Below are 7570 nucleotides of genomic sequence, written 5' to 3' on the forward strand. Positions count from 1 at the left end.
ATAAATTATTATTGTTTGTACTATTCAATTTTTTCTGGTAAAAATAGTACTGGACTACATTCCATACATTGCAATTTCATACTGACCTCCCATCGTGGAAACTGTCCTTTCAACCTAAATATGGAGGAGATTAAGCCCTTTCATTGCTTCCACCGACAGTGTGTGAAACCATCTACTTTCGACCTAACTCAACATAAATCTCAGGGCCATATCTGCACTTCACGTGTACTGCTTGTACTACCAGATTTTGGTTCCTTTCTCCTTCTCTATCAATCTCATTTCAATAAATTATAAATTACAGAAATTCATTGACGCAGTTTCAGAAAGGCTTTCCCCTGCATATTGGGTCACATGATGAATAAATGAGACAGAGCAGGCTCGACTGGGGTGACCTTGCAACACATTCACAGGACTAATGGAGAGATCAAGAGTTTAGAGTAATGTCGACGTGTTCCCAGGTCGCCCCAGTCGAAACCTCCTCTGCTACTGCTGCTTTAATGGTGTCCTCCACTTCTCTTCACTTCTTATCTCACAGCCAATATACTTAAAGGTAAGGATAGATACTATAACTGCAAGCAAGAAAGAAACAGAATCTGCAACAAGCAACAATGTTTAACAGTCTCTTTCGTTTGTTTGTGATTCGTGCAGTCTCCCCTCTCTTTGATAGCAGTGCTTTGTTTTCAGGTGAGAAAATGTTGTTTATAGGGGAAACCATGGGCATTTTTATATATATCATGAATCTGGCAGATAACAACAAGGTTAATGGTTTGAACTTGCTCTTATTTTTAGGATTGCAAGATATTTTTAGATTCTAATAGTTTTTAAATGTGATTTTTTGGAAAGTTTTCTTATTAAATTTGTCTAAAATCTGCTGGGGATTCATTGAAATCACAAGCTCTTGAGGTGAACTCTTCACAAAGAAAGTGCCCCAGAGATTTTTGAGGATACTGAATCTATATATGCAATTAAAAAACCAGTTTAAACAACACAAATCAAGATTTGGCCACAACTTTTTTCACTAGGAAACTCCAAAAAATCTCATTTAAAGACATTGGCTCTACCTATCTGTTATGTAGAATCTGCATTTAATAGCGACCTTGGCCCTCATTTCTAAAAATATTCTTGTTTCTTTGATTGAGAAAATTGTATGTCACAACTGGCATAATTCAAGTGCAGTAAGTTGTTTGTTACTGAATCCTTCTATGCTATCAAAATCTACAAATACAATTACAGCCAAATTATTTGTTTACTTTCATGATCTCGCAGAAATCAGGATGCAGTATATGTTTATTGCTGAATCTATTTATACCATCACAATCTACAGTTTTAATCAAATTGTTTGTTTGTTCCATGAAATTGTATATGAAACCCACAGTGCATAATCAGGGTGAAGTAGATATTTGTTACTAAGTCCATCAGTGCCAATCAGGCTCTACAATTCCAATCCATTTAATCATAAATTTCAACAAAAATTGCTCCACCATGTATGTGGATCAATCATTAGTCAGTAACCCTACTCCTCAGGAGCCAACGTGCTTTCAAGGGTTGTAGTTTAATGCACATGCTACATAGGAGATAGGTGTTGCCACGGTGTTCAACCATGGGATGTTCAACTCACAACTTACTTTCTCTGCCAACGGGCCATGGTGCCTTGTAATGGTACATTCATGCTTGAAGGCCTCATTCAATCAAATATGCAGGGAAATATGGAAGGAGGAGTGGCAGCAATCTGACTATCTGAGTTCGAGTCCTAAAATTGAAAAAATCTCGAAATTAGTCTTTCTCCGAAGAATTTTCAACTTCAAAAGAAGTCAAAATGGCACAAGTATTTTTTGTTTTAGGAATTCTCCAACATTTGTACCTCACTCTGCTGCAGTGGGATTATATTAGAATATCTGAAAACAAATATCTAAACATTTTGATACTCACAACAAATTCCATTGTAGACCTTGATGTTCTCCCTGTGTTTTAGACATTATCCTATGTTAAAATGTCTATTAAGTATCTAATAGAGATGCGAGGAAAGAATTACCGAGAGAAGTTGCAAGTGGGTTAATGTAATGGTTATAAATTCACAAATTGCCTGTGGAGCTCCCAAGTCACCATGACATCATGGTTGCTGAAGGAGCACATAGTTACATTTGAGCATTTTTCTTTACTGACTCAGACTCAAAATCAGACATATTAGAGCGCGGTTCTTACAATTCCTTTACTAATTACAGTAACCATCGCTTTGGCAATGGATTGCCTGCCCCTCCTCCTGCTTATCAGTCTTCTTTTATACATTAGGTAGGTACGGTGCTTATCTTACCGTGGTCAAGCAAGTTTTGAAATGTATATGATTTATATCATATCATCCATGAAAAAAAGATTTATCGGGCCAGAAACTGGTTTTGGGTTTTGGTGTGCAAGTCCTTGGCTAATGTCATAGTCTCAATAGTCACTGTTAGACATGTCAGCATTCACACTGGCTTTGACACCTTCAAACCTTACTATATTTCAATTCGTTCTATTATTATAATAAATTATTATTGTTTGTACTATTCAATTTTTTCTGGTAAAAATAGTACTGGACTACATTCCATACATTGCAATTTCATACTGACCTCCCATCGTGGCAACTGTCCTTTCAACCTAAATATGGAGGAGATTAAGCCCTTTCATTGCTTCCACCGATAGTGTGTGAAACCATCTACTTTCGACCTAACTCAACATAAATCTCAGGGCCATATCTGCACTTCACGTGTACTGCTTGTACTACCAGATTTTGGTTCCTTTCTCCTTCTCTATCAATCTCATTTCAATAAATTATAAATTACAGAAATTCATTGACGCAGTTTCAGAAAGGCTTTCCCCTGCATATTGGGTCACATGATGAATAAATGAGACAGAGCAGGCTCGACTGGGGTGACCTTGCAACACATTCACAGGACTAATGGAGAGATCAAGAGTTTAGAGTAATGTCGACGTGTTCCCAGGTCGCCCCAGTCGAAACCTCCTCTGCTACTGCTGCTTTAATGGTGTCCTCCGCTTCTCTTCACTTCTTATCTCACAGCCAATATACTTAAAGGTAAGGATAGATACTATAACTGCAAGCAAGAAAGAAACAGAATCTGCAACAAGCAACAATGTTTAACAGTCTCTTTCGTTTGTTTGTGATTCGTGCAGTCTCCCCTCTCTTTGATAGCAGTGCTTTGTTTTCAGGTGAGCAAATGTTGTTTATAGGGGCAACCATGGGCATTTTTATATATATCAGGAATCTGGCAGATAACAACAAGGTTAATGGTTTGAACTTTCTCTTATTTTTAGGATTGCAAGATATTTTTAGATTCTAATAGTTTTTAAATGTGATTTTTTGGAAAGTTTTCTTATTAAATTTGTCTAAAATCTGCTGGGGATTCATTGAAATCACAAGCTCTCGAGGTGAACTCTTCACAAAGAAAGTGCCCCAGATATTTTTGAGGGTGTTGAATCTTTATATGCAATTAAAAAACCAGTTTAAACAACACAAATCAAGATTTGGCCACAAATTTTTTCACTAGGAAACTCCAAAAAATCTCATTTAAAGACATTGGCTCTACCTATCTGTTATGTAGAATTTGCATTTAATAGCGACCTTGGCCCTCATTTCTAAAAATATTCTTGTTTCTTTGATTGAGAAAATTGTATGTCACAACTGGCATAATTAAAGTGCAGTAAGTTATTTGTTACTGAATCCTTCTATGCTATCAAAATCTACAAATACAATTACAGTAAAATTATTTGTTTACTTTCATGATCTTGCAGAAATCAGGATGCAGTATATGTTTATTGCTAAATCCAGCCATACCATCACAATCTACAGTTTTAATCAAATTGTTTGTTTGTTCCATGAAATTGTATATGAAACCCATAGTGCATAATCAGGGTGAAGTAGATATTTGTTACTGAGTCCATCAGTGCCAATTAGGCTCTACAATTTCAATCCATTTAATCATAAATTTCAACAAAATTTGGTTCACCATGTATGTGGATCAATCATTAGTCAGTAACCTTACTCCTCAGGAGCCAACGTGCTTTCAAGGGTTGTAGTTTAATGCACATGCTACATAGGAGATAGGTGTTGCCACGGTGTTCAACCATGGGATGTTCAACTCACAACTTACTTTCTCTGCCAACGGGCCATGGTGCCTTGTAATGGTACATTCATGCTTGAAGGCCTCATTCAATCAAATATGCAGGGAAATATGGAAGGAGGAGTGGCAGCAATCTGACTATCTGAGTTCGAGTCCTAAAATTGAAAAAATCTCGAAATTAGTCTTTCTCCGAAGAATTTTCAACTTCAAAAGAAGTCAAAATGGCACAAGTATTTTTTGTTTTAGGAATTCTCCAACATTTGTACCTCACTCTGCTGCAGTGGGATTATATTAGAATATCTGAAAACAAATATCTAAACATTTTGATACTCACAACAAATTCCATTGTAGACCTTGATGTTCTCCATGTGTTTTAGACATTATCCTATGTTAAAATGTCTATTAAGTATCTAATAGAGATGCGAGGAAAGAATTACCGAGAGAAGTTGCAAGTGGGTTAATGTAATGGTTATAAATTCACAAATTGCCTGTGGAGCTCCCAAGTCACCATGACATCATGGTTGCTGAAGGAGCACATAGTTACATTTGAGCATTTTTCTTTACTGACTCAGACTCAAAATCAGACATATTAGAGCGCGGTTCTTACAATTCCTTTACTAATTACAGCAACCATCGCTTTGGCAGTGGATTGCCTGCCCCTCCTCCTGCTTATCAGTCTTCTTTTATACATTAGGTAGGTACGGTGCTTATCTTACCGTGGTCAAGCAAGTTGTGAAATGTATATGATTTATATCATATCATCCATGAACAAAAGATTTATCGGGCCAGAAACTGGTTTTGGGTTTTGGTGTGCAAGTCCTTGGCTAATGTCATAGTCTCAATAGTCACTGTTAGACATGTCAGCATTCACACTGGCTTTGACACCTTCAAACCTTACTATATTTCAATTCGTTCTATTATTATAATAAATTATTATTGTTTGTACTATTCAATTTTTTCTGGTAAAAATAGTACTGGACTACATTCCATACATTGCAATTTCATACTGACCTCCCATCGTGGCAACTGTCCTTTCAACCTAAATATGGAGGAGATTAAGCCCTTTCATTGCTTCCACCGACAGTGTGTGAAACCATCTACTTTCGACCTAACTCAACATAAATCTCAGGGCCATATCTGCACTTCACGTGTACTGCTTGTACTACCAGATTTTGGTTCCTTTCTCCTTCTCTATCAATCTCATTTCAATAAATTATAAATTACAGAAATTCATTGACGCAGTTTCAGAAAGGCTTTCCCCTGCATATTGGGTCACATGATGAATAAATGAGACAGAGCAGGCTCGACTGGGGTGACCTTGCAACACATTCACAGGACTAATGGAGAGATCAAGAGTTTAGAGTAATGTCGACGTGTTCCCAGGTCGCCCCAGTCGAAACCTCCTCTGCTACTGCTGCTTTAATGGTGTCCTCCGCTTCTCTTCACTTCTTATCTCACAGCCAATATACTTAAAGGTAAGGATAGATACTATAACTGCAAGCAAGAAAGAAACAGAATCTGCAACAAGCAACAATGTTTAACAGTCTCTTTTGTTTGTTTGTGATTCGTGCAGTCTCCCCTCTCTTTGATAGCAGTGCTTTGTTTTCAGGTGAGCAAATGTTGTTTATAGGGGCAACCATGGGCATTTTTATATATATCAGGAATCTGGCAGATAACAACAAGGTTAATGGTTTGAACTTTCTCTTATTTTTAGGATTGCAAGATATTTTTAGATTCTAATAGTTTTTAAATGTGATTTTTTGGAAAGTTTTCTTATTAAATTTGTCTAAAATCTGCTGGGGATTCATTGAAATCACAAGCTCTCGAGGTGAACTCTTCACAAAGAAAGTGCCCCAGAGATTTTTGAGGGTGTTGAATCTTTATATGCAATTAAAAAACCAGTTTAAACAACACAAATCAAGATTTGGCCACAAATGTTTTCACTAGGAAACTCCAAAAAATCTCATTTAAAGACATTGGCTCTACCTATCTGTTATGTAGAATTTGCATTTAATAGCGACCTTGGCCCTCATTTCTAAAAATATTCTTGTTTCTTTGATTGAGAAAATTGTATGTCACAAATGGCATAATTAAAGTGCAGTAAGTTGTTTGTTACTGAATCCTTCTATGCTATCAAAATCTACAAATACAATTACAGCCAAATTATTTGTTTACTTTCATGATCTTGCAGAAATCAGGATGCAGTATATGTTTATTGCTAAATCCAGCCATACCATCACAATCTACAGTTTTAATCAAATTGTTTGTTTGTTCCATGAAATTGTATATGAAACCCATAGTGCATAATCAGGGTGAAGTAGATATTTGTTACTGAGTCCATCAGTGCCAATCAGGCTCTACAATTTCAATCCATTTAATCATAAATTTCAACAAAATTTGGTTCACCATGTATGTGGATCAATCATTAGTCAGTAACCTTACTCCTCAGGAGCCAACGTGCTTTCAAGGGTTGTAGTTTAATGCACATGCTACATAGGAGATAGGTGTTGCCACGGTGTTCAACCATGGGATGTTCAACTCACAACTTACTTTCTCTGCCAACGGGCCATGGTGCCTTGTAATGGTACATTCATGCTTGAAGGCCTCATTCAATCAAATATGCAGGGAAATATGGAAGGAGGAGTGGCAGCAATCTGACTATCTGAGTTCGAGTCCTAAAATTGAAAAAATCTCGAAATTAGTCTTTCTCCGAAGAATTTTCAACTTCAAAAGAAGTCAAAATGGCACAAATATTTTTTGTTTTAGGAATTCTCCAACATTTGTACCTCACTCTGCTGCAGTGGGATTATATTAGAATATCTGAAAACAAATATCTAAACATTTTGATACTCACAACAAATTCCATTGTAGACCTTGATGTTCTCCATGTGTTTTAGACATTATCCTATGTTAAAATGTCTATTAAGTATCTAATAGAGATGCGAGGAAAGAATTACCGAGAGAAGTTGCAAGTGGGTTAATGTAATGGTTATAAATTCACAAATTGCCTGTGGAGCTCCCAAGTCACCATGACATCATGGTTGCTGAAGGAGCACATAGTTACATTTGAGCATTTTTCTTTACTGACTCAGACTCAAAATCAGACATATTAGAGCGTGGTTCTTACAATTCCTTTACTAATTACAGCAACCATCGCTTTGGCAGTGGATTGCCTGCCCCTCCTCCTGCTTATCAGTCTTCTTTTATACATTAGGTAGGTACGGTGCTTATCTTACCGTGGTCAAGCAAGTTGTGAAATGTATATGATTTATATCATATCATCCATGAACAAAAGATTTATCGGGCCAGAAACTGGTTTTGGGTTTTGGTGTGCAAGTCCTTGGCTAATGTCATAGTCTCAATAGTCACTGTTAGACATGTCAGCATTCACACTGGCTTTGACACCTTCAAACCTTACTATATTTCAATTCGTTCTATTATTATAATAAATTATT

The sequence above is a fragment of the Pinus tabuliformis genome, chromosome 8, assembly GCF_031772625.1.
Source record: "Pinus tabuliformis cultivar Carrire ecotype Pingquan chromosome 8, CPIR1, whole genome shotgun sequence".
Taxonomy (NCBI): Eukaryota; Viridiplantae; Streptophyta; class Pinopsida; order Pinales; family Pinaceae; genus Pinus; species Pinus tabuliformis.